General features: G+C 40.2%; 14 non-coding genes across 14 annotated transcripts; 5 read left to right on the top strand and 9 right to left on the bottom strand.

Moving 5' to 3' along the window:
* The first annotated feature begins 2,347 nt into the window (after positions 1 to 2,347).
* Positions 2,348 to 2,466, top strand: LOC130660803 (5S ribosomal RNA). The gene has a single exon (XR_008988000.1). It is a non-coding gene; the product is annotated as a 5S ribosomal RNA (ribosomal RNA).
* A 328-nt stretch (positions 2,467 to 2,794) lies between these two features.
* Positions 2,795 to 2,959, bottom strand: LOC130659734 (U1 spliceosomal RNA). Its single transcript, XR_008986938.1, has one exon. It is a non-coding gene; the product is annotated as a U1 spliceosomal RNA (small nuclear RNA).
* Positions 2,960 to 3,144: 185 nt separating this feature from the next.
* LOC130660784 (U2 spliceosomal RNA) lies at positions 3,145 to 3,336 on the bottom strand. The gene has a single exon (XR_008987982.1). It is a non-coding gene; the product is annotated as a U2 spliceosomal RNA (small nuclear RNA).
* A 4,863-nt stretch (positions 3,337 to 8,199) lies between these two features.
* Positions 8,200 to 8,318, top strand: LOC130660790 (5S ribosomal RNA). The gene has a single exon (XR_008987988.1). It is a non-coding gene; the product is annotated as a 5S ribosomal RNA (ribosomal RNA).
* Positions 8,319 to 8,646: 328 nt separating this feature from the next.
* LOC130659731 (U1 spliceosomal RNA) lies at positions 8,647 to 8,811 on the bottom strand. The gene has a single exon (XR_008986936.1). It is a non-coding gene; the product is annotated as a U1 spliceosomal RNA (small nuclear RNA).
* Positions 8,812 to 8,996: 185 nt separating this feature from the next.
* On the bottom strand, positions 8,997 to 9,188 carry LOC130660783 (U2 spliceosomal RNA). Its single transcript, XR_008987981.1, has one exon. It is a non-coding gene; the product is annotated as a U2 spliceosomal RNA (small nuclear RNA).
* Positions 9,189 to 14,053: 4,865 nt separating this feature from the next.
* On the top strand, positions 14,054 to 14,172 carry LOC130660778 (5S ribosomal RNA). Its single transcript, XR_008987975.1, has one exon. It is a non-coding gene; the product is annotated as a 5S ribosomal RNA (ribosomal RNA).
* A 328-nt stretch (positions 14,173 to 14,500) lies between these two features.
* Positions 14,501 to 14,665, bottom strand: LOC130659730 (U1 spliceosomal RNA). The gene has a single exon (XR_008986935.1). It is a non-coding gene; the product is annotated as a U1 spliceosomal RNA (small nuclear RNA).
* Positions 14,666 to 14,850: 185 nt separating this feature from the next.
* LOC130660782 (U2 spliceosomal RNA) lies at positions 14,851 to 15,042 on the bottom strand. Its single transcript, XR_008987980.1, has one exon. It is a non-coding gene; the product is annotated as a U2 spliceosomal RNA (small nuclear RNA).
* Positions 15,043 to 19,905: 4,863 nt separating this feature from the next.
* On the top strand, positions 19,906 to 20,024 carry LOC130660766 (5S ribosomal RNA). The gene has a single exon (XR_008987963.1). It is a non-coding gene; the product is annotated as a 5S ribosomal RNA (ribosomal RNA).
* A 328-nt stretch (positions 20,025 to 20,352) lies between these two features.
* Positions 20,353 to 20,517, bottom strand: LOC130659729 (U1 spliceosomal RNA). Its single transcript, XR_008986934.1, has one exon. It is a non-coding gene; the product is annotated as a U1 spliceosomal RNA (small nuclear RNA).
* Positions 20,518 to 20,702: 185 nt separating this feature from the next.
* LOC130660781 (U2 spliceosomal RNA) lies at positions 20,703 to 20,894 on the bottom strand. The gene has a single exon (XR_008987979.1). It is a non-coding gene; the product is annotated as a U2 spliceosomal RNA (small nuclear RNA).
* A 4,863-nt stretch (positions 20,895 to 25,757) lies between these two features.
* On the top strand, positions 25,758 to 25,876 carry LOC130660754 (5S ribosomal RNA). The gene has a single exon (XR_008987951.1). It is a non-coding gene; the product is annotated as a 5S ribosomal RNA (ribosomal RNA).
* A 328-nt stretch (positions 25,877 to 26,204) lies between these two features.
* On the bottom strand, positions 26,205 to 26,369 carry LOC130659728 (U1 spliceosomal RNA). Its single transcript, XR_008986933.1, has one exon. It is a non-coding gene; the product is annotated as a U1 spliceosomal RNA (small nuclear RNA).
* Between the last annotated feature and the right edge of the window lie 58 nt (positions 26,370 to 26,427).

Genomic DNA, 26,427 nt, shown 5'->3' with positions numbered 1-26,427 from the left:
ATCTTCTGATACACAAAAGCTTTTGACTTTTTTTTTTTTTAGTAAGTAGCAGAAGGTTTGGCGAATTCCAACGATGCCAAATTTATTGCCTTACTGAAACATTAAGACCACGAATTTTTAAAAAAACTACAGTTTTACTTAAAAAAATGTACAAAATGTTCGGAACATTTTGTAATGACGCAACTCTATTGGTTAATTAGGGTGTTTCCACGAGCAGTAGGTAATTTTATGGCCTCTTTTTAAAGCTGTCTGAATTCTGTTAACTCAAACGTTGTTTTTGTACTCGTTCTGTACGCAACTATATCAATATGTCTGGACGCGGAAAAGGAGGTAAAGGATTGGGAAAAGGAGGTGCTAAACGTCACCGAAAAATTCTTCGTGATAACATTCAGGGAATCACAAAACCTGCTATTCGGCGTCTTGCTCGACGAGGTGGTGTCAAACGTATCTCTGGCCTTATCTATGAGGAAACCAGAGGTGTACTGAAGGTTTTCTTAGAGAATGTTATTCGTGATGCTGTAACCTACACAGAGCACGCTAAACGCAAGACCGTTACCGCTATGGATGTTGTTTATGCCTTAAAACGTCAAGGAAGAACTCTTTACGGATTCGGAGGTTAAGCGTTGTCATTGCTCAACAAAAACGGCTATTTTTATAGCCACAAATCTTTTAAAACATTACTTTGTGCACGCTTCCAAATTACACAATGTGTAAAGTCTTGTCACAGTTACATTTATTGCTATACGATACTATGTCATATATGACACAAAAAAAATTTAGAAATACTTTGTAGGGTTAATTTGCCTGGGAGTGTTTCCGTGAAAAGCTGGGTTAAGTTAAATGTAAGCAATAACATGGATCAATGTACTTGTCTTTTCTGCAAGTACAGCTAATAATACGTATGAAAAGTGAAGCTAATCCACACACACATGGGGAAGTATTTTAAATGTAGGCTAGTGTTCTTAAGCACATTATTTAGAAGTTTTATTAACTTCGGTTAACTTGTAGTGACGCCAAGTAAATGTTTTTTTAAAGATGTGTGGTCTTAAAAAAGACCGTTTGTGTTTGGTAGACGTTGGTTTACTTGCTGCTTGTGTATTTTGTGACGGCTTTTGTTCCTTCACTGACTGCGTGTTTTGCAAGTTCTCCAGGCAAGAGAAGACGTACTGCGGTTTGAATTTCACGAGAAGAGATGGTCGACTTTTTGTTTTGAAGAGCCAAACGCGAAGCTTCGGAAGCAATGCGCTCAAAGATGTCGTTGACAAATGAGTTCATGATGCTCATAGCTTTGCTTGAAACTCCGACATCTGGGTGAACTTGTTTCAAAACATTGTAGATGTAAATAGCATAACTTTCCTTTCTCTTTCTCTTGCGTTTCTTTTCACCAGTTCCACCAATCTTTCCTCCTTTTTTGCCGGCTCTTTTTTCACCTTTCTTGGCTACTTTAGGTGCCTGTTTTCCTCCTTTAGCTGCTGCGTCAGACATGGTTAAAAATTTTTGCTACTTAACTTGTAAATAAGCATTAAACTGCAAGTCAAAACTTTTTGTTTATAAGTAAAAAAATCGGATCGAATTCGATCCGAAAACGCCGATACGCAATTTAATTGGTTAAAAAAAAAATCTTTTGTTTAATACTTAATTATGATTGGTTAAAAAAACATGATTTCGATCCTATTTTTATGATGAAAAAACGAGTAAAGTTTATTTCGTTAACACTTACGTTAAATATTCGTACGTTTTTGTATTAACTTACAAATCAAATCGCAGTTATGTCTGGACGTGGAAAAGGTGGAAAAGCTAAGGCTAAAGCCAAGACAAGATCCTCAAGAGCTGGACTTCAATTTCCAGTCGGTAGAGTGCATAGATTCCTTCGTAGAGGGCACTATGCTAACCGAATTGGATCTGGAGCACCAGTTTACTTAGCAGCCGTCTTGGAATATTTATCTGCTGAGATATTGGAGTTGGCTGGTAACGCAGCAAGAGACAACAAAAAAGCTAGGATTATTCCAAGACATTTACAATTGGCTGTTCGTAATGATGAAGAATTAAACAAACTTTTGAGCGGTGTAACCATTGCAGCTGGTGGTGTTTTGCCAAACATTCAAGCTGTCTTACTCCCAAAGAAGAACGACAAAGGACAGAAGAAGTAAACCGCTACACTCAGAAAACAACGGCTATTTTTATAGCCACACATCTTTAAAAAAACATTGTTTTTTTCACAAAACTATAACCTTAAAGTCTAATAGATAATCCATGCATACGCCTTGTCCTAAGTAACTCAAAGAAATTAAATAAAAAAATTTGATCACAACGTCAAAATAAATTGCACGTATTTGCACCTACTAATGTCTACGGCCATACCACGATGAACACACCCGTTCTCGTCTGATCACGGAAGTTAAGCATCGTCGGGCCGGGATAGTACTTGGATGGGGGACCGCCTGGGAACTCCCGGTGTCGTAGGCTTTTCATTTTCATTTGCTGTGATATATTTCTTGTTATAACAATTAAGGAACGTGGCGGTTGTTGAAAGTGTTTCCTATGACATTTTCCTACGACATTTTCAGGTGATAGTACGAGAAAAAAGAGCTTTCAAATGCATACAAACTCGATCTATTGCCGATCATCCAATAACCCTGACGGAATGGCAAATAAAATAAAATTCCGCCGCCTTCCGAGGACTTATATCGCAATCACGTTTCGTAACAGCCAAGCGAGGTTTTACCTTAGCGTTTAAGTCACCACCGACATTTGGCCGCGCAACTTTTCTAAGCTCATTCATTTTGACTTAAGGAGGGGGCGAGCGCGGACGCAGGCCCCCACTACCAGAAATTGTACGGTCGAGTTACTGACGTTTGCAGTAATCGCAGAGGTCAGCCCAAGCGTAGTGCAATGCAAGAGCCTCACTCTGGAAGAAAACCCTCATTGATCAGTCTTTACTTCCCCGTCAGGTAAGTATGAGTTGGAACTGCACCGTAGCATGAGGGTACCCTTCAAAGTTTGTTAATGCTTGTGGCTTGAGTGTGTTATAAACTGCCGTGTCGCGGGGCATAGGCTGTATTCTCCCCCAGTGTACGCGTTTTGTTCCCGCCGTAGACTATGCAGAGTGCCGTCGGAAAGAGGACTGCTATTATTCTTTTATTGCTTATGTGGGCCGCCATCGGTAATAGTGCAACACCAAGGCAACCCGTGGTCACGGCGTGAATGAATCCACCTCCATGACCCAAGGCCAAAAATCAGATTAATATACTGACCATTCAGAGAATGGCCTACCAGATATTAAACTGATAAGAACAGATACTACACTTGATCTTAGCCATTAGGCCGAGAAGCGATAAAGAACAAGCGTTGCCATGATAGGCATCGTCCACACACCGTAACTGCTTGTGGAGCATGTCACGTTACTGTAAAGCTTACAACTGTCACCGCGTACGGATGGACGGCGACATAGTAAAAATCACGGCTGTTGATTTAGCCGTAGGATGGAGAGCGACTGTAGCGAGTGGATGGTAACTTACATGAATGCTAACAAAGGCGACGATACTAAGTGCGTGATATTACTTTCCAATATGTCTGCGTACATTCCGTTTATCAACGCATTACGCCAGAACGTGCGCGCGCGTTACACAGTAGACCATGCAGCCGAAATGCGACAGTGCGACCCTGCCAGGAGTCGAACCTGGAATCCCCTGATTCGTAGTCAGATGCCTTATCCATTGGGCCACAGGGCCATGCTTATGACTTCGCCCCATCGTCATTTTGGCTTGCGCATTCGTTTTACTTACGACAGAATTCTTCGTGTTTGTAGCCATGAAAGAAAGGGACTTCTGTGAGTGAATTTTTTTACTGTGGTCTAATAAAAAAGTCGAAACGCAGTGCCCAATATATGAATTGCTCCTAATAGCCGGAAACAGGCCGTGTCGATGATGTAGGCCGACATACGCAACGCAAACCAAAGAACGCTTTATGAAAATCCTAACACGAGCGCGGAAGAAGCCCAAATTAACAGACTAGATGTAATGCTGAAGACCTCAAACTCCAGCAGCTTCTCTTGCAGACTATTGCGTCGTACTACAAATAAAAATTAACATGCTTTCGCATAGTCGCGGCACCCAAAACGGACATTATACGATGTACAGAAACACACATTTCTGTTTTCGCGCCAAATCAATTCCCGGGAGTGGTACTTTTACGTCCGCATACTTCGCACCGTCTTAAATTATATCTCATTTACACGGTAATGTTTAGTATACTTCTACTGTGATAACAAGCATCGTTTATCGTTGGATTGTTGTAAGAAAACATTAAAAATGAGTGAAGCAGCTTCTCCAAAGAAAATCGCACCCAAGAAGAAACCTGCTGCAAAGAAGACAGCTGATCACCCTAAATATGTGGACATGATCAAGGCTGCTATCGCTACCCTAAAGGAACGCGGTGGTTCATCTCGCCAAGCTATTACAAAATATATTCATGCAAATTACAAAGTTGCTGAAAACTCAGATCATCATCTGAAAATGGCTCTTAAACGAGGAGTAACATCAGGCGATTTGATTCAAACTAAAGGCACTGGTGCTTCTGGATCATTCAAGCTAGGTCAGGTAAAAAAAGAAAAACCTAAGAAAAAGGCCGCAGCAAAAAAGCCAACGGCAAAGAAGCCTACTGCAAAGAAAAGTACACCAAAAAAGAAGCCAGCAAAGAAGAGCACGCCAAAGAAAGCAGCAAAGAAGCCTGCCACAAAGAAAGCCTCGGCTAAGAAACCAGCAGCTAAGAAACCCACAAAGAAGCCTGTTGCTAAAAAACCTGCAGCAAAGAAGGTCAAAAAGACTCCCAAAAAGGCAGCAAAGAAGACCGCAAAAAAATAATTTGTGTGTATCTGGCTATTACATTAACAAACGGCTATTTTTATAGCCACACATTTACAAAAAAACATTATCTTGGTACAAAGTTAAACTTGTTTAAGTCACTTAAACAGTTAAAAAAGAGTAAATTTAAGATTAGATTCCCTAAGTTTAAGTATTTTCGTTTTTAAATTTCTTATTTTCTTGCTTTTACTTTTCTTGCCCTTCATATTTTTAACATTGTCAAACTTTATGTAGCATAAAATTTTTATGTAGCATAAAATTTAAACAGAAAGCAGGACAAAGTTTGATATAAAAAGCTAGCCGTAATATTTTTTATGGATGTGTGGCTATAAAAATAGCCGTTTTTTGTTTGGTAAGATGCTTAGGCACGTTCCCCACGAATTCTTCTTGCCAACTGGATGTCTTTAGGCATGATTGTAACTCGTTTTGCGTGAATGGCACACAAGTTAGTATCCTCGAACAAGCCAACAAGGTACGCTTCAGAAGCCTCTTGCAGAGCCATAACGGCTGTGCTCTGGAATCGCAGATCTGTTTTGAAGTCCTGAGCAATTTCTCGCACAAGACGCTGGAAAGGCAACTTGCGGATCAAGAGCTCGGTTGACTTCTGGTATCTTCTGATTTCTCTGAGAGCAACTGTACCAGGTCTGTAACGATGTGGTTTTTTCACTCCTCCAGTAGCTGGTGCGCTTTTCCTCGCAGCTTTAGTGGCGAGTTGTTTTCGTGGAGCCTTTCCTCCAGTAGATTTACGTGCAGTTTGCTTTGTACGAGCCATATTTTAAGAAGTCGATGTAGTACGGATACACAAGACGGTCTAAAATGCACTATCGCGCCAAAGTTTTATTTCTCATATTGATTGACAGCTAAGGTTCAAAACAAACCATTTGATTGGTGCTAAGAAAGTAATTTCTGATTGGCTGCATAATGACATTACGCTCATTACTTTAACATTTTTATAAAATCTGTGTTTTTTGGCTACGGGAAAACGGCTGTATCTTCTGATACACAAAAGCTTTTGACTTTTTTTTTTTTTAGTAAGTAGCAGAAGGTTTGGCGAATTCCAACGATGCCAAATTTATTGCCTTACTGAAACATTAAGACCACGAATTTTTAAAAAAACTACAGTTTTACTTAAAAAAATGTACAAAATGTTCGGAACATTTTGTAATGACGCAACTCTATTGGTTAATTAGGGTGTTTCCACGAGCAGTAGGTAATTTTATGGCCTCTTTTTAAAGCTGTCTGAATTCTGTTAACTCAAACGTTGTTTTTGTACTCGTTCTGTACGCAACTATATCAATATGTCTGGACGCGGAAAAGGAGGTAAAGGATTGGGAAAAGGAGGTGCTAAACGTCACCGAAAAATTCTTCGTGATAACATTCAGGGAATCACAAAACCTGCTATTCGGCGTCTTGCTCGACGAGGTGGTGTCAAACGTATCTCTGGCCTTATCTATGAGGAAACCAGAGGTGTACTGAAGGTTTTCTTAGAGAATGTTATTCGTGATGCTGTAACCTACACAGAGCACGCTAAACGCAAGACCGTTACCGCTATGGATGTTGTTTATGCCTTAAAACGTCAAGGAAGAACTCTTTACGGATTCGGAGGTTAAGCGTTGTCATTGCTCAACAAAAACGGCTATTTTTATAGCCACAAATCTTTTAAAACATTACTTTGTGCACGCTTCCAAATTACACAATGTGTAAAGTCTTGTCACAGTTACATTTATTGCTATACGATACTATGTCATATATGACACAAAAAAAATTTAGAAATACTTTGTAGGGTTAATTTGCCTGGGAGTGTTTCCGTGAAAAGCTGGGTTAAGTTAAATGTAAGCAATAACATGGATCAATGTACTTGTCTTTTCTGCAAGTACAGCTAATAATACGTATGAAAAGTGAAGCTAATCCACACACACATGGGGAAGTATTTTAAATGTAGGCTAGTGTTCTTAAGCACATTATTTAGAAGTTTTATTAACTTCGGTTAACTTGTAGTGACGCCAAGTAAATGTTTTTTTAAAGATGTGTGGTCTTAAAAAAGACCGTTTGTGTTTGGTAGACGTTGGTTTACTTGCTGCTTGTGTATTTTGTGACGGCTTTTGTTCCTTCACTGACTGCGTGTTTTGCAAGTTCTCCAGGCAAGAGAAGACGTACTGCGGTTTGAATTTCACGAGAAGAGATGGTCGACTTTTTGTTTTGAAGAGCCAAACGCGAAGCTTCGGAAGCAATGCGCTCAAAGATGTCGTTGACAAATGAGTTCATGATGCTCATAGCTTTGCTTGAAACTCCGACATCTGGGTGAACTTGTTTCAAAACATTGTAGATGTAAATAGCATAACTTTCCTTTCTCTTTCTCTTGCGTTTCTTTTCACCAGTTCCACCAATCTTTCCTCCTTTTTTGCCGGCTCTTTTTTCACCTTTCTTGGCTACTTTAGGTGCCTGTTTTCCTCCTTTAGCTGCTGCGTCAGACATGGTTAAAAATTTTTGCTACTTAACTTGTAAATAAGCATTAAACTGCAAGTCAAAACTTTTTGTTTATAAGTAAAAAAATCGGATCGAATTCGATCCGAAAACGCCGATACGCAATTTAATTGGTTAAAAAAAAAATCTTTTGTTTAATACTTAATTATGATTGGTTAAAAAAACATGATTTCGATCCTATTTTTATGATGAAAAAACGAGTAAAGTTTATTTCGTTAACACTTACGTTAAATATTCGTACGTTTTTGTATTAACTTACAAATCAAATCGCAGTTATGTCTGGACGTGGAAAAGGTGGAAAAGCTAAGGCTAAAGCCAAGACAAGATCCTCAAGAGCTGGACTTCAATTTCCAGTCGGTAGAGTGCATAGATTCCTTCGTAGAGGGCACTATGCTAACCGAATTGGATCTGGAGCACCAGTTTACTTAGCAGCCGTCTTGGAATATTTATCTGCTGAGATATTGGAGTTGGCTGGTAACGCAGCAAGAGACAACAAAAAAGCTAGGATTATTCCAAGACATTTACAATTGGCTGTTCGTAATGATGAAGAATTAAACAAACTTTTGAGCGGTGTAACCATTGCAGCTGGTGGTGTTTTGCCAAACATTCAAGCTGTCTTACTCCCAAAGAAGAACGACAAAGGACAGAAGAAGTAAACCGCTACACTCAGAAAACAACGGCTATTTTTATAGCCACACATCTTTAAAAAAACATTGTTTTTTTCACAAAACTATAACCTTAAAGTCTAATAGATAATCCATGCATACGCCTTGTCCTAAGTAACTCAAAGAAATTAAATAAAAAAATTTGATCACAACGTCAAAATAAATTGCACGTATTTGCACCTACTAATGTCTACGGCCATACCACGATGAACACACCCGTTCTCGTCTGATCACGGAAGTTAAGCATCGTCGGGCCGGGATAGTACTTGGATGGGGGACCGCCTGGGAACTCCCGGTGTCGTAGGCTTTTCATTTTCATTTGCTGTGATATATTTCTTGTTATAACAATTAAGGAACGTGGCGGTTGTTGAAAGTGTTTCCTATGACATTTTCCTACGACATTTTCAGGTGATAGTACGAGAAAAAAGAGCTTTCAAATGCATACAAACTCGATCTATTGCCGATCATCCAATAACCCTGACGGAATGGCAAATAAAATAAAATTCCGCCGCCTTCCGAGGACTTATATCGCAATCACGTTTCGTAACAGCCAAGCGAGGTTTTACCTTAGCGTTTAAGTCACCACCGACATTTGGCCGCGCAACTTTTCTAAGCTCATTCATTTTGACTTAAGGAGGGGGCGAGCGCGGACGCAGGCCCCCACTACCAGAAATTGTACGGTCGAGTTACTGACGTTTGCAGTAATCGCAGAGGTCAGCCCAAGCGTAGTGCAATGCAAGAGCCTCACTCTGGAAGAAAACCCTCATTGATCAGTCTTTACTTCCCCGTCAGGTAAGTATGAGTTGGAACTGCACCGTAGCATGAGGGTACCCTTCAAAGTTTGTTAATGCTTGTGGCTTGAGTGTGTTATAAACTGCCGTGTCGCGGGGCATAGGCTGTATTCTCCCCCAGTGTACGCGTTTTGTTCCCGCCGTAGACTATGCAGAGTGCCGTCGGAAAGAGGACTGCTATTATTCTTTTATTGCTTATGTGGGCCGCCATCGGTAATAGTGCAACACCAAGGCAACCCGTGGTCACGGCGTGAATGAATCCACCTCCATGACCCAAGGCCAAAAATCAGATTAATATACTGACCATTCAGAGAATGGCCTACCAGATATTAAACTGATAAGAACAGATACTACACTTGATCTTAGCCATTAGGCCGAGAAGCGATAAAGAACAAGCGTTGCCATGATAGGCATCGTCCACACACCGTAACTGCTTGTGGAGCATGTCACGTTACTGTAAAGCTTACAACTGTCACCGCGTACGGATGGACGGCGACATAGTAAAAATCACGGCTGTTGATTTAGCCGTAGGATGGAGAGCGACTGTAGCGAGTGGATGGTAACTTACATGAATGCTAACAAAGGCGACGATACTAAGTGCGTGATATTACTTTCCAATATGTCTGCGTACATTCCGTTTATCAACGCATTACGCCAGAACGTGCGCGCGCGTTACACAGTAGACCATGCAGCCGAAATGCGACAGTGCGACCCTGCCAGGAGTCGAACCTGGAATCCCCTGATTCGTAGTCAGATGCCTTATCCATTGGGCCACAGGGCCATGCTTATGACTTCGCCCCATCGTCATTTTGGCTTGCGCATTCGTTTTACTTACGACAGAATTCTTCGTGTTTGTAGCCATGAAAGAAAGGGACTTCTGTGAGTGAATTTTTTTACTGTGGTCTAATAAAAAAGTCGAAACGCAGTGCCCAATATATGAATTGCTCCTAATAGCCGGAAACAGGCCGTGTCGATGATGTAGGCCGACATACGCAACGCAAACCAAAGAACGCTTTATGAAAATCCTAACACGAGCGCGGAAGAAGCCCAAATTAACAGACTAGATGTAATGCTGAAGACCTCAAACTCCAGCAGCTTCTCTTGCAGACTATTGCGTCGTACTACAAATAAAAATTAACATGCTTTCGCATAGTCGCGGCACCCAAAACGGACATTATACGATGTACAGAAACACACATTTCTGTTTTCGCGCCAAATCAATTCCCGGGAGTGGTACTTTTACGTCCGCATACTTCGCACCGTCTTAAATTATATCTCATTTACACGGTAATGTTTAGTATACTTCTACTGTGATAACAAGCATCGTTTATCGTTGGATTGTTGTAAGAAAACATTAAAAATGAGTGAAGCAGCTTCTCCAAAGAAAATCGCACCCAAGAAGAAACCTGCTGCAAAGAAGACAGCTGATCACCCTAAATATGTGGACATGATCAAGGCTGCTATCGCTACCCTAAAGGAACGCGGTGGTTCATCTCGCCAAGCTATTACAAAATATATTCATGCAAATTACAAAGTTGCTGAAAACTCAGATCATCATCTGAAAATGGCTCTTAAACGAGGAGTAACATCAGGCGATTTGATTCAAACTAAAGGCACTGGTGCTTCTGGATCATTCAAGCTAGGTCAGGTAAAAAAAGAAAAACCTAAGAAAAAGGCCGCAGCAAAAAAGCCAACGGCAAAGAAGCCTACTGCAAAGAAAAGTACACCAAAAAAGAAGCCAGCAAAGAAGAGCACGCCAAAGAAAGCAGCAAAGAAGCCTGCCACAAAGAAAGCCTCGGCTAAGAAACCAGCAGCTAAGAAACCCACAAAGAAGCCTGTTGCTAAAAAACCTGCAGCAAAGAAGGTCAAAAAGACTCCCAAAAAGGCAGCAAAGAAGACCGCAAAAAAATAATTTGTGTGTATCTGGCTATTACATTAACAAACGGCTATTTTTATAGCCACACATTTACAAAAAAACATTATCTTGGTACAAAGTTAAACTTGTTTAAGTCACTTAAACAGTTAAAAAAGAGTAAATTTAAGATTAGATTCCCTAAGTTTAAGTATTTTCGTTTTTAAATTTCTTATTTTCTTGCTTTTACTTTTCTTGCCCTTCATATTTTTAACATTGTCAAACTTTATGTAGCATAAAATTTTTATGTAGCATAAAATTTAAACAGAGAAGCAGGACAAAGTTTGATATAAAAAGCTAGCCGTAATATTTTTTATGGATGTGTGGCTATAAAAATAGCCGTTTTTTGTTTGGTAAGATGCTTAGGCACGTTCCCCACGAATTCTTCTTGCCAACTGGATGTCTTTAGGCATGATTGTAACTCGTTTTGCGTGAATGGCACACAAGTTAGTATCCTCGAACAAGCCAACAAGGTACGCTTCAGAAGCCTCTTGCAGAGCCATAACGGCTGTGCTCTGGAATCGCAGATCTGTTTTGAAGTCCTGAGCAATTTCTCGCACAAGACGCTGGAAAGGCAACTTGCGGATCAAGAGCTCGGTTGACTTCTGGTATCTTCTGATTTCTCTGAGAGCAACTGTACCAGGTCTGTAACGATGTGGTTTTTTCACTCCTCCAGTAGCTGGTGCGCTTTTCCTCGCAGCTTTAGTGGCGAGTTGTTTTCGTGGAGCCTTTCCTCCAGTAGATTTACGTGCAGTTTGCTTTGTACGAGCCATATTTTAAGAAGTCGATGTAGTACGGATACACAAGACGGTCTAAAATGCACTATCGCGCCAAAGTTTTATTTCTCATATTGATTGACAGCTAAGGTTCAAAACAAACCATTTGATTGGTGCTAAGAAAGTAATTTCTGATTGGCTGCATAATGACATTACGCTCATTACTTTAACATTTTTATAAAATCTGTGTTTTTTGGCTACGGGAAAACGGCTGTATCTTCTGATACACAAAAGCTTTTGACTTTTTTTTTTTTTAGTAAGTAGCAGAAGGTTTGGCGAATTCCAACGATGCCAAATTTATTGCCTTACTGAAACATTAAGACCACGAATTTTTAAAAAAACTACAGTTTTACTTAAAAAAATGTACAAAATGTTCGGAACATTTTGTAATGACGCAACTCTATTGGTTAATTAGGGTGTTTCCACGAGCAGTAGGTAATTTTATGGCCTCTTTTTAAAGCTGTCTGAATTCTGTTAACTCAAACGTTGTTTTTGTACTCGTTCTGTACGCAACTATATCAATATGTCTGGACGCGGAAAAGGAGGTAAAGGATTGGGAAAAGGAGGTGCTAAACGTCACCGAAAAATTCTTCGTGATAACATTCAGAGGAATCACAAAACCTGCTATTCGGCGTCTTGCTCGACGAGGTGGTGTCAAACGTATCTCTGGCCTTATCTATGAGGAAACCAGAGGTGTACTGAAGGTTTTCTTAGAGAATGTTATTCGTGATGCTGTAACCTACACAGAGCACGCTAAACGCAAGACCGTTACCGCTATGGATGTTGTTTATGCCTTAAAACGTCAAGGAAGAACTCTTTACGGATTCGGAGGTTAAGCGTTGTCATTGCTCAACAAAAACGGCTATTTTTATAGCCACAAATCTTTTAAAACATTACTTTGTGCACGCTTCCAAATTACACAATGTGTAAAGTCTTGTCACAGTTACATTTATTGCTATACGATACTATGTCATATATGACACAAAAAAAATTTAGAAATACTTTGTAGGGTTAATTTGCCTGGGAGTGTTTCCGTGAAAAGCTGGGTTAAGTTAAATGTAAGCAATAACATGGATCAATGTACTTGTCTTTTCTGCAAGTACAGCTAATAATACGTATGAAAAGTGAAGCTAATCCACACACACATGGGGAAGTATTTTAAATGTAGGCTAGTGTTCTTAAGCACATTATTTAGAAGTTTTATTAACTTCGGTTAACTTGTAGTGACGCCAAGTAAATGTTTTTTTAAAGATGTGTGGTCTTAAAAAAGACCGTTTGTGTTTGGTAGACGTTGGTTTACTTGCTGCTTGTGTATTTTGTGACGGCTTTTGTTCCTTCACTGACTGCGTGTTTTGCAAGTTCTCCAGGCAAGAGAAGACGTACTGCGGTTTGAATTTCACGAGAAGAGATGGTCGACTTTTTGTTTTGAAGAGCCAAACGCGAAGCTTCGGAAGCAATGCGCTCAAAGATGTCGTTGACAAATGAGTTCATGATGCTCATAGCTTTGCTTGAAACTCCGACATCTGGGTGAACTTGTTTCAAAACATTGTAGATGTAAATAGCATAACTTTCCTTTCTCTTTCTCTTGCGTTTCTTTTCACCAGTTCCACCAATCTTTCCTCCTTTTTTGCCGGCTCTTTTTTCACCTTTCTTGGCTACTTTAGGTGCCTGTTTTCCTCCTTTAGCTGCTGCGTCAGACATGGTTAAAAATTTTTGCTACTTAACTTGTAAATAAGCATTAAACTGCAAGTCAAAACTTTTTGTTTATAAGTAAAAAAATCGGATCGAATTCGATCCGAAAACGCCGATACGCAATTTAATTGGTTAAAAAAAAAATCTTTTGTTTAATACTTAATTATGATTGGTTAAAAAAACATGATTTCGATCCTATTTTTATGATGAAAAAACGAGTAAAGTTTATTTCGTTAACACTTACGTTAAATATTCGTACGTTTTTGTATTAACTTACAAATCAAATCGCAGTTATGTCTGGACGTGGAAAAGGTGGAAAAGCTAAGGCTAAAGCCAAGACAAGATCCTCAAGAGCTGGACTTCAATTTCCAGTCGGTAGAGTGCATAGATTCCTTCGTAGAGGGCACTATGCTAACCGAATTGGATCTGGAGCACCAGTTTACTTAGCAGCCGTCTTGGAATATTTATCTGCTGAGATATTGGAGTTGGCTGGTAACGCAGCAAGAGACAACAAAAAAGCTAGGATTATTCCAAGACATTTACAATTGGCTGTTCGTAATGATGAAGAATTAAACAAACTTTTGAGCGGTGTAACCATTGCAGCTGGTGGTGTTTTGCCAAACATTCAAGCTGTCTTACTCCCAAAGAAGAACGACAAAGGACAGAAGAAGTAAACCGCTACACTCAGAAAACAACGGCTATTTTTATAGCCACACATCTTTAAAAAAACATTGTTTTTTTCACAAAACTATAACCTTAAAGTCTAATAGATAATCCATGCATACGCCTTGTCCTAAGTAACTCAAAGAAATTAAATAAAAAAATTTGATCACAACGTCAAAATAAATTGCACGTATTTGCACCTACTAATGTCTACGGCCATACCACGATGAACACACCCGTTCTCGTCTGATCACGGAAGTTAAGCATCGTCGGGCCGGGATAGTACTTGGATGGGGGACCGCCTGGGAACTCCCGGTGTCGTAGGCTTTTCATTTTCATTTGCTGTGATATATTTCTTGTTATAACAATTAAGGAACGTGGCGGTTGTTGAAAGTGTTTCCTATGACATTTTCCTACGACATTTTCAGGTGATAGTACGAGAAAAAAGAGCTTTCAAATGCATACAAACTCGATCTATTGCCGATCATCCAATAACCCTGACGGAATGGCAAATAAAATAAAATTCCGCCGCCTTCCGAGGACTTATATCGCAATCACGTTTCGTAACAGCCAAGCGAGGTTTTACCTTAGCGTTTAAGTCACCACCGACATTTGGCCGCGCAACTTTTCTAAGCTCATTCATTTTGACTTAAGGAGGGGGCGAGCGCGGACGCAGGCCCCCACTACCAGAAATTGTACGGTCGAGTTACTGACGTTTGCAGTAATCGCAGAGGTCAGCCCAAGCGTAGTGCAATGCAAGAGCCTCACTCTGGAAGAAAACCCTCATTGATCAGTCTTTACTTCCCCGTCAGGTAAGTATGAGTTGGAACTGCACCGTAGCATGAGGGTACCCTTCAAAGTTTGTTAATGCTTGTGGCTTGAGTGTGTTATAAACTGCCGTGTCGCGGGGCATAGGCTGTATTCTCCCCCAGTGTACGCGTTTTGTTCCCGCCGTAGACTATGCAGAGTGCCGTCGGAAAGAGGACTGCTATTATTCTTTTATTGCTTATGTGGGCCGCCATCGGTAATAGTGCAACACCAAGGCAACCCGTGGTCACGGCGTGAATGAATCCACCTCCATGACCCAAGGCCAAAAATCAGATTAATATACTGACCATTCAGAGAATGGCCTACCAGATATTAAACTGATAAGAACAGATACTACACTTGATCTTAGCCATTAGGCCGAGAAGCGATAAAGAACAAGCGTTGCCATGATAGGCATCGTCCACACACCGTAACTGCTTGTGGAGCATGTCACGTTACTGTAAAGCTTACAACTGTCACCGCGTACGGATGGACGGCGACATAGTAAAAATCACGGCTGTTGATTTAGCCGTAGGATGGAGAGCGACTGTAGCGAGTGGATGGTAACTTACATGAATGCTAACAAAGGCGACGATACTAAGTGCGTGATATTACTTTCCAATATGTCTGCGTACATTCCGTTTATCAACGCATTACGCCAGAACGTGCGCGCGCGTTACACAGTAGACCATGCAGCCGAAATGCGACAGTGCGACCCTGCCAGGAGTCGAACCTGGAATCCCCTGATTCGTAGTCAGATGCCTTATCCATTGGGCCACAGGGCCATGCTTATGACTTCGCCCCATCGTCATTTTGGCTTGCGCATTCGTTTTACTTACGACAGAATTCTTCGTGTTTGTAGCCATGAAAGAAAGGGACTTCTGTGAGTGAATTTTTTTACTGTGGTCTAATAAAAAAGTCGAAACGCAGTGCCCAATATATGAATTGCTCCTAATAGCCGGAAACAGGCCGTGTCGATGATGTAGGCCGACATACGCAACGCAAACCAAAGAACGCTTTATGAAAATCCTAACACGAGCGCGGAAGAAGCCCAAATTAACAGACTAGATGTAATGCTGAAGACCTCAAACTCCAGCAGCTTCTCTTGCAGACTATTGCGTCGTACTACAAATAAAAATTAACATGCTTTCGCATAGTCGCGGCACCCAAAACGGACATTATACGATGTACAGAAACACACATTTCTGTTTTCGCGCCAAATCAATTCCCGGGAGTGGTACTTTTACGTCCGCATACTTCGCACCGTCTTAAATTATATCTCATTTACACGGTAATGTTTAGTATACTTCTACTGTGATAACAAGCATCGTTTATCGTTGGATTGTTGTAAGAAAACATTAAAAATGAGTGAAGCAGCTTCTCCAAAGAAAATCGCACCCAAGAAGAAACCTGCTGCAAAGAAGACAGCTGATCACCCTAAATATGTGGACATGATCAAGGCTGCTATCGCTACCCTAAAGGAACGCGGTGGTTCATCTCGCCAAGCTATTACAAAATATATTCATGCAAATTACAAAGTTGCTGAAAACTCAGATCATCATCTGAAAATGGCTCTTAAACGAGGAGTAACATCAGGCGATTTGATTCAAACTAAAGGCACTGGTGCTTCTGGATCATTCAAGCTAGGTCAGGTAAAAAAAGAAAAACCTAAGAAAAAGGCCGCAGCAAAAAAGCCAACGGCAAAGAAGCCTACTGCAAAGAAAAGTACACCAAAAAAGAAGCCAGCAAAGAAGAGCACGCCAAAGAAAGCAGCAAAGAAGCCTGCCACAAAGAAAGCCTCGGCTAAGAAACCAGCAGCTAAGAAACCCACAAAGAAGCCTGTTGCTAAAAAACCTGCAGCAAAGAAGGTCAAAAAGACTCCCAAAAAGGCAGCAAAGAAGACCGCAAAAAAATAATTTGTGTGTATCTGGCTATTACATTAACAAACGGCTATTTTTATAGCCACACATTTACAAAAAAACATTATCTTGGTACAAAGTTAAACTTGTTTAAGTCACTTAAACAGTTAAAAAAGAGTAAATTTAAGATTAGATTCCCTAAGTTTAAGTATTTTCGTTTTTAAATTTCTTATTTTCTTGCTTTTACTTTTCTTGCCCTTCATATTTTTAACATTGTCAAACTTTATGTAGCATAAAATTTTTATGTAGCATAAAATTTAAACAGAAAGCAGGACAAAGTTTGATATAAAAAGCTAGCCGTAATATTTTTTATGGATGTGTGGCTATAAAAATAGCCGTTTTTTGTTTGGTAAGATGCTTAGGCACGTTCCCCACGAATTCTTCTTGCCAACTGGATGTCTTTAGGCATGATTGTAACTCGTTTTGCGTGAATGGCACACAAGTTAGTATCCTCGAACAAGCCAACAAGGTACGCTTCAGAAGCCTCTTGCAGAGCCATAACGGCTGTGCTCTGGAATCGCAGATCTGTTTTGAAGTCCTGAGCAATTTCTCGCACAAGACGCTGGAAAGGCAACTTGCGGATCAAGAGCTCGGTTGACTTCTGGTATCTTCTGATTTCTCTGAGAGCAACTGTACCAGGTCTGTAACGATGTGGTTTTTTCACTCCTCCAGTAGCTGGTGCGCTTTTCCTCGCAGCTTTAGTGGCGAGTTGTTTTCGTGGAGCCTTTCCTCCAGTAGATTTACGTGCAGTTTGCTTTGTACGAGCCATATTTTAAGAAGTCGATGTAGTACGGATACACAAGACGGTCTAAAATGCACTATCGCGCCAAAGTTTTATTTCTCATATTGATTGACAGCTAAGGTTCAAAACAAACCATTTGATTGGTGCTAAGAAAGTAATTTCTGATTGGCTGCATAATGACATTACGCTCATTACTTTAACATTTTTATAAAATCTGTGTTTTTTGGCTACGGGAAAACGGCTGTATCTTCTGATACACAAAAGCTTTTGACTTTTTTTTTTTTTAGTAAGTAGCAGAAGGTTTGGCGAATTCCAACGATGCCAAATTTATTGCCTTACTGAAACATTAAGACCACGAATTTTTAAAAAAACTACAGTTTTACTTAAAAAAATGTACAAAATGTTCGGAACATTTTGTAATGACGCAACTCTATTGGTTAATTAGGGTGTTTCCACGAGCAGTAGGTAATTTTATGGCCTCTTTTTAAAGCTGTCTGAATTCTGTTAACTCAAACGTTGTTTTTGTACTCGTTCTGTACGCAACTATATCAATATGTCTGGACGCGGAAAAGGAGGTAAAGGATTGGGAAAAGGAGGTGCTAAACGTCACCGAAAAATTCTTCGTGATAACATTCAGGGAATCACAAAACCTGCTATTCGGCGTCTTGCTCGACGAGGTGGTGTCAAACGTATCTCTGGCCTTATCTATGAGGAAACCAGAGGTGTACTGAAGGTTTTCTTAGAGAATGTTATTCGTGATGCTGTAACCTACACAGAGCACGCTAAACGCAAGACCGTTACCGCTATGGATGTTGTTTATGCCTTAAAACGTCAAGGAAGAACTCTTTACGGATTCGGAGGTTAAGCGTTGTCATTGCTCAACAAAAACGGCTATTTTTATAGCCACAAATCTTTTAAAACATTACTTTGTGCACGCTTCCAAATTACACAATGTGTAAAGTCTTGTCACAGTTACATTTATTGCTATACGATACTATGTCATATATGACACAAAAAAAATTTAGAAATACTTTGTAGGGTTAATTTGCCTGGGAGTGTTTCCGTGAAAAGCTGGGTTAAGTTAAATGTAAGCAATAACATGGATCAATGTACTTGTCTTTTCTGCAAGTACAGCTAATAATACGTATGAAAAGTGAAGCTAATCCACACACACATGGGGAAGTATTTTAAATGTAGGCTAGTGTTCTTAAGCACATTATTTAGAAGTTTTATTAACTTCGGTTAACTTGTAGTGACGCCAAGTAAATGTTTTTTTAAAGATGTGTGGTCTTAAAAAAGACCGTTTGTGTTTGGTAGACGTTGGTTTACTTGCTGCTTGTGTATTTTGTGACGGCTTTTGTTCCTTCACTGACTGCGTGTTTTGCAAGTTCTCCAGGCAAGAGAAGACGTACTGCGGTTTGAATTTCACGAGAAGAGATGGTCGACTTTTTGTTTTGAAGAGCCAAACGCGAAGCTTCGGAAGCAATGCGCTCAAAGATGTCGTTGACAAATGAGTTCATGATGCTCATAGCTTTGCTTGAAACTCCGACATCTGGGTGAACTTGTTTCAAAACATTGTAGATGTAAATAGCATAACTTTCCTTTCTCTTTCTCTTGCGTTTCTTTTCACCAGTTCCACCAATCTTTCCTCCTTTTTTGCCGGCTCTTTTTTCACCTTTCTTGGCTACTTTAGGTGCCTGTTTTCCTCCTTTAGCTGCTGCGTCAGACATGGTTAAAAATTTTTGCTACTTAACTTGTAAATAAGCATTAAACTGCAAGTCAAAACTTTTTGTTTATAAGTAAAAAAATCGGATCGAATTCGATCCGAAAACGCCGATACGCAATTTAATTGGTTAAAAAAAAAATCTTTTGTTTAATACTTAATTATGATTGGTTAAAAAAACATGATTTCGATCCTATTTTTATGATGAAAAAACGAGTAAAGTTTATTTCGTTAACACTTACGTTAAATATTCGTACGTTTTTGTATTAACTTACAAATCAAATCGCAGTTATGTCTGGACGTGGAAAAGGTGGAAAAGCTAAGGCTAAAGCCAAGACAAGATCCTCAAGAGCTGGACTTCAATTTCCAGTCGGTAGAGTGCATAGATTCCTTCGTAGAGGGCACTATGCTAACCGAATTGGATCTGGAGCACCAGTTTACTTAGCAGCCGTCTTGGAATATTTATCTGCTGAGATATTGGAGTTGGCTGGTAACGCAGCAAGAGACAACAAAAAAGCTAGGATTATTCCAAGACATTTACAATTGGCTGTTCGTAATGATGAAGAATTAAACAAACTTTTGAGCGGTGTAACCATTGCAGCTGGTGGTGTTTTGCCAAACATTCAAGCTGTCTTACTCCCAAAGAAGAACGACAAAGGACAGAAGAAGTAAACCGCTACACTCAGAAAACAACGGCTATTTTTATAGCCACACATCTTTAAAAAAACATTGTTTTTTTCACAAAACTATAACCTTAAAGTCTAATAGATAATCCATGCATACGCCTTGTCCTAAGTAACTCAAAGAAATTAAATAAAAAAATTTGATCACAACGTCAAAATAAATTGCACGTATTTGCACCTACTAATGTCTACGGCCATACCACGATGAACACACCCGTTCTCGTCTGATCACGGAAGTTAAGCATCGTCGGGCCGGGATAGTACTTGGATGGGGGACCGCCTGGGAACTCCCGGTGTCGTAGGCTTTTCATTTTCATTTGCTGTGATATATTTCTTGTTATAACAATTAAGGAACGTGGCGGTTGTTGAAAGTGTTTCCTATGACATTTTCCTACGACATTTTCAGGTGATAGTACGAGAAAAAAGAGCTTTCAAATGCATACAAACTCGATCTATTGCCGATCATCCAATAACCCTGACGGAATGGCAAATAAAATAAAATTCCGCCGCCTTCCGAGGACTTATATCGCAATCACGTTTCGTAACAGCCAAGCGAGGTTTTACCTTAGCGTTTAAGTCACCACCGACATTTGGCCGCGCAACTTTTCTAAGCTCATTCATTTTGACTTAAGGAGGGGGCGAGCGCGGACGCAGGCCCCCACTACCAGAAATTGTACGGTCGAGTTACTGACGTTTGCAGTAATCGCAGAGGTCAGCCCAAGCGTAGTGCAATGCAAGAGCCTCACTCTGGAAGAAAACCCTCATTGATCAGTCTTTACTTCCCCGTCAGGTAAGTATGAGTTGGAACTGCACCGTAGCATGAGGGTACCCTTCAAAGTTTGTTAATGCTTGTGGCTTGAGTGTGTTATAAACTGCCGTGTCGCGGGGCATAGGCTGTATTCTCCCCCAGTGTACGCGTTTTGTTCCCGCCGTAGACTATGCAGAGTGCCGTCGGAAAGAGGACTGCTATTATTCTTTTATTGCTTATGTGGGCCGCCATCGGTAATAGTGCAACACCAAGGCAACCCGTGGTCACGGCGTGAATGAATCCACCTCCATGACCCAAGGCCAAAAATCAGATTAATATACTGACCATTCAGAGAATGGCCTACCAGATATTAAACTGATAAGAACAGATACTACACTTGATCTTAGCCATTAGGCCGAGAAGCGATAAAGAACAAGCGTTGCCATGATAGGCATCGTCCACACACCGTAACTGCTTGTGGAGCATGTCACGTTACTGTAAAGCTTACAACTGTCACCGCGTACGGATGGACGGCGACATAGTAAAAATCACGGCTGTTGATTTAGCCGTAGGATGGAGAGCGACTGTAGCGAGTGGATGGTAACTTACATGAATGCTAACAAAGGCGACGATACTAAGTGCGTGATATTACTTTCCAATATGTCTGCGTACATTCCGTTTATCAACGCATTACGCCAGAACGTGCGCGCGCGTTACACAGTAGACCATGCAGCCGAAATGCGACAGTGCGACCCTGCCAGGAGTCGAACCTGGAATCCCCTGATTCGTAGTCAGATGCCTTATCCATTGGGCCACAGGGCCATGCTTATGACTTCGCCCCATCGTCATTTTGGCTTGCGCATTCGTTTTACTTACGACAGAATTCTTCGTGTTTGTAGCCATGAAAGAAAGGGACTTCTGTGAGTGAATTTTTTTACTGTGGTCTAATAAAAAAGTCGAAACGCAGTGCCCAATATATGAATTGCTCCTAATAGCCGGAAACAGGCCGTGTCGATGATGTAGGCCGACATACGCAACGCAAACCAAAGAACGCTTTATGAAAATCCTAACACGAGCGCGGAAGAAGCCCAAATTAACAGACTAGATGTAATGCTGAAGACCTCAAACTCCAGCAGCTTCTCTTGCAGACTATTGCGTCGTACTACAAATAAAAATTAACATGCTTTCGCATAGTCGCGGCACCCAAAACGGACATTATACGATGTACAGAAACACACATTTCTGTTTTCGCGCCAAATCAATTCCCGGGAGTGGTACTTTTACGTCCGCATACTTCGCACCGTCTTAAATTATATCTCATTTACACGGTAATGTTTAGTATACTTCTACTGTGATAACAAGCATCGTTTATCGTTGGATTGTTGTAAGAAAACATTAAAAATGAGTGAAGCAGCTTCTCCAAAGAAAATCGCACCCAAGAAGAAACCTGCTGCAAAGAAGACAGCTGATCACCCTAAATATGTGGACATGATCAAGGCTGCTATCGCTACCCTAAAGGAACGCGGTGGTTCATCTCGCCAAGCTATTACAAAATATATTCATGCAAATTACAAAGTTGCTGAAAACTCAGATCATCATCTGAAAATGGCTCTTAAACGAGGAGTAACATCAGGCGATTTGATTCAAACTAAAGGCACTGGTGCTTCTGGATCATTCAAGCTAGGTCAGGTAAAAAAAGAAAAACCTAAGAAAAAGGCCGCAGCAAAAAAGCCAACGGCAAAGAAGCCTACTGCAAAGAAAAGTACACCAAAAAAGAAGCCAGCAAAGAAGAGCACGCCAAAGAAAGCAGCAAAGAAGCCTGCCACAAAGAAAGCCTCGGCTAAGAAACCAGCAGCTAAGAAACCCACAAAGAAGCCTGTTGCTAAAAAACCTGCAGCAAAGAAGGTCAAAAAGACTCCCAAAAAGGCAGCAAAGAAGACCGCAAAAAAATAATTTGTGTGTATCTGGCTATTACATTAACAAACGGCTATTTTTATAGCCACACATTTACAAAAAAACATTATCTTGGTACAAAGTTAAACTTGTTTAAGTCACTTAAACAGTTAAAAAAGAGTAAATTTAAGATTAGATTCCCTAAGTTTAAGTATTTTCGTTTTTAAATTTCTTATTTTCTTGCTTTTACTTTTCTTGCCCTTCATATTTTTAACATTGTCAAACTTTATGTAGCATAAAATTTTTATGTAGCATAAAATTTAAACAGAAAGCAGGACAAAGTTTGATATAAAAAGCTAGCCGTAATATTTTTTATGGATGTGTGGCTATAAAAATAGCCGTTTTTTGTTTGGTAAGATGCTTAGGCACGTTCCCCACGAATTCTTCTTGCCAACTGGATGTCTTTAGGCATGATTGTAACTCGTTTTGCGTGAATGGCACACAAGTTAGTATCCTCGAACAAGCCAACAAGGTACGCTTCAGAAGCCTCTTGCAGAGCCATAACGGCTGTGCTCTGGAATCGCAGATCTGTTTTGAAGTCCTGAGCAATTTCTCGCACAAGACGCTGGAAAGGCAACTTGCGGATCAAGAGCTCGGTTGACTTCTGGTATCTTCTGATTTCTCTGAGAGCAACTGTACCAGGTCTGTAACGATGTGGTTTTTTCACTCCTCCAGTAGCTGGTGCGCTTTTCCTCGCAGCTTTAGTGGCGAGTTGTTTTCGTGGAGCCTTTCCTCCAGTAGATTTACGTGCAGTTTGCTTTGTACGAGCCATATTTTAAGAAGTCGATGTAGTACGGATACACAAGACGGTCTAAAATGCACTATCGCGCCAAAGTTTTATTTCTCATATTGATTGACAGCTAAGGTTCAAAACAAACCATTTGATTGGTGCTAAGAAAGTAATTTCTGATTGGCTGCATAATGACATTACGCTCATTACTTTAACATTTTTATAAAATCTGTGTTTTTTGGCTACGGGAAAACGGCTGTATCTTCTGATACACAAAAGCTTTTGACTTTTTTTTTTTTTAGTAAGTAGCAGAAGGTTTGGCGAATTCCAACGATGCCAAATTTATTGCCTTACTGAAACATTAAGACCACGAATTTTTAAAAAAACTACAGTTTTACTTAAAAAAATGTACAAAATGTTCGGAACATTTTGTAATGACGCAACTCTATTGGTTAATTAGGGTGTTTCCACGAGCAGTAGGTAATTTTATGGCCTCTTTTTAAAGCTGTCTGAATTCTGTTAACTCAAACGTTGTTTTTGTACTCGTTCTGTACGCAACTATATCAATATGTCTGGACGCGGAAAAGGAGGTAAAGGATTGGGAAAAGGAGGTGCTAAACGTCACCGAAAAATTCTTCGTGATAACATTCAGGGAATCACAAAACCTGCTATTCGGCGTCTTGCTCGACGAGGTGGTGTCAAACGTATCTCTGGCCTTATCTATGAGGAAACCAGAGGTGTACTGAAGGTTTTCTTAGAGAATGTTATTCGTGATGCTGTAACCTACACAGAGCACGCTAAACGCAAGACCGTTACCGCTATGGATGTTGTTTATGCCTTAAAACGTCAAGGAAGAACTCTTTACGGATTCGGAGGTTAAGCGTTGTCATTGCTCAACAAAAACGGCTATTTTTATAGCCACAAATCTTTTAAAACATTACTTTGTGCACGCTTCCAAATTACACAATGTGTAAAGTCTTGTCACAGTTACATTTATTGCTATACGATACTATGTCATATATGACACAAAAAAAATTTAGAAATACTTTGTAGGGTTAATTTGCCTGGGAGTGTTTCCGTGAAAAGCTGGGTTAAGTTAAATGTAAGCAATAACATGGATCAATGTACTTGTCTTTTCTGCAAGTACAGCTAATAATACGTATGAAAAGTGAAGCTAATCCACACACACATGGGGAAGTATTTTAAATGTAGGCTAGTGTTCTTAAGCACATTATTTAGAAGTTTTATTAACTTCGGTTAACTTGTAGTGACGCCAAGTAAATGTTTTTTTAAAGATGTGTGGTCTTAAAAAAGACCGTTTGTGTTTGGTAGACGTTGGTTTACTTGCTGCTTGTGTATTTTGTGACGGCTTTTGTTCCTTCACTGACTGCGTGTTTTGCAAGTTCTCCAGGCAAGAGAAGACGTACTGCGGTTTGAATTTCACGAGAAGAGATGGTCGACTTTTTGTTTTGAAGAGCCAAACGCGAAGCTTCGGAAGCAATGCGCTCAAAGATGTCGTTGACAAATGAGTTCATGATGCTCATAGCTTTGCTTGAAACTCCGACATCTGGGTGAACTTGTTTCAAAACATTGTAGATGTAAATAGCATAACTTTCCTTTCTCTTTCTCTTGCGTTTCTTTTCACCAGTTCCACCAATCTTTCCTCCTTTTTTGCCGGCTCTTTTTTCACCTTTCTTGGCTACTTTAGGTGCCTGTTTTCCTCCTTTAGCTGCTGCGTCAGACATGGTTAAAAATTTTTGCTACTTAACTTGTAAATAAGCATTAAACTGCAAGTCAAAACTTTTTGTTTATAAGTAAAAAAATCGGATCGAATTCGATCCGAAAACGCCGATACGCAATTTAATTGGTTAAAAAAAAAATCTTTTGTTTAATACTTAATTATGATTGGTTAAAAAAACATGATTTCGATCCTATTTTTATGATGAAAAAACGAGTAAAGTTTATTTCGTTAACACTTACGTTAAATATTCGTACGTTTTTGTATTAACTTACAAATCAAATCGCAGTTATGTCTGGACGTGGAAAAGGTGGAAAAGCTAAGGCTAAAGCCAAGACAAGATCCTCAAGAGCTGGACTTCAATTTCCAGTCGGTAGAGTGCATAGATTCCTTCGTAGAGGGCACTATGCTAACCGAATTGGATCTGGAGCACCAGTTTACTTAGCAGCCGTCTTGGAATATTTATCTGCTGAGATATTGGAGTTGGCTGGTAACGCAGCAAGAGACAACAAAAAAGCTAGGATTATTCCAAGACATTTACAATTGGCTGTTCGTAATGATGAAGAATTAAACAAACTTTTGAGCGGTGTAACCATTGCAGCTGGTGGTGTTTTGCCAAACATTCAAGCTGTCTTACTCCCAAAGAAGAACGACAAAGGACAGAAGAAGTAAACCGCTACACTCAGAAAACAACGGCTATTTTTATAGCCACACATCTTTAAAAAAACATTGTTTTTTTCACAAAACTATAACCTTAAAGTCTAATAGATAATCCATGCATACGCCTTGTCCTAAGTAACTCAAAGAAATTAAATAAAAAAATTTGATCACAACGTCAAAATAAATTGCACGTATTTGCACCTACTAATGTCTACGGCCATACCACGATGAACACACCCGTTCTCGTCTGATCACGGAAGTTAAGCATCGTCGGGCCGGGATAGTACTTGGATGGGGGACCGCCTGGGAACTCCCGGTGTCGTAGGCTTTTCATTTTCATTTGCTGTGATATATTTCTTGTTATAACAATTAAGGAACGTGGCGGTTGTTGAAAGTGTTTCCTATGACATTTTCCTACGACATTTTCAGGTGATAGTACGAGAAAAAAGAGCTTTCAAATGCATACAAACTCGATCTATTGCCGATCATCCAATAACCCTGACGGAATGGCAAATAAAATAAAATTCCGCCGCCTTCCGAGGACTTATATCGCAATCACGTTTCGTAACAGCCAAGCGAGGTTTTACCTTAGCGTTTAAGTCACCACCGACATTTGGCCGCGCAACTTTTCTAAGCTCATTCATTTTGACTTAAGGAGGGGGCGAGCGCGGACGCAGGCCCCCACTACCAGAAATTGTACGGTCGAGTTACTGACGTTTGCAGTAATCGCAGAGGTCAGCCCAAGCGTAGTGCAATGCAAGAGCCTCACTCTGGAAGAAAACCCTCATTGATCAGTCTTTACTTCCCCGTCAGGTAAGTATGAGTTGGAACTGCACCGTAGCATGAGGGTACCCTTCAAAGTTTGTTAATGCTTGTGGC

The sequence above is a fragment of the Hydractinia symbiolongicarpus genome, chromosome 9, assembly GCF_029227915.1.
Source record: "Hydractinia symbiolongicarpus strain clone_291-10 chromosome 9, HSymV2.1, whole genome shotgun sequence".
Classification (NCBI taxonomy): Eukaryota; Metazoa; Cnidaria; class Hydrozoa; order Anthoathecata; family Hydractiniidae; genus Hydractinia; species Hydractinia symbiolongicarpus.
This window is presented reverse-complemented; position numbering and strand designations above follow the sequence as displayed.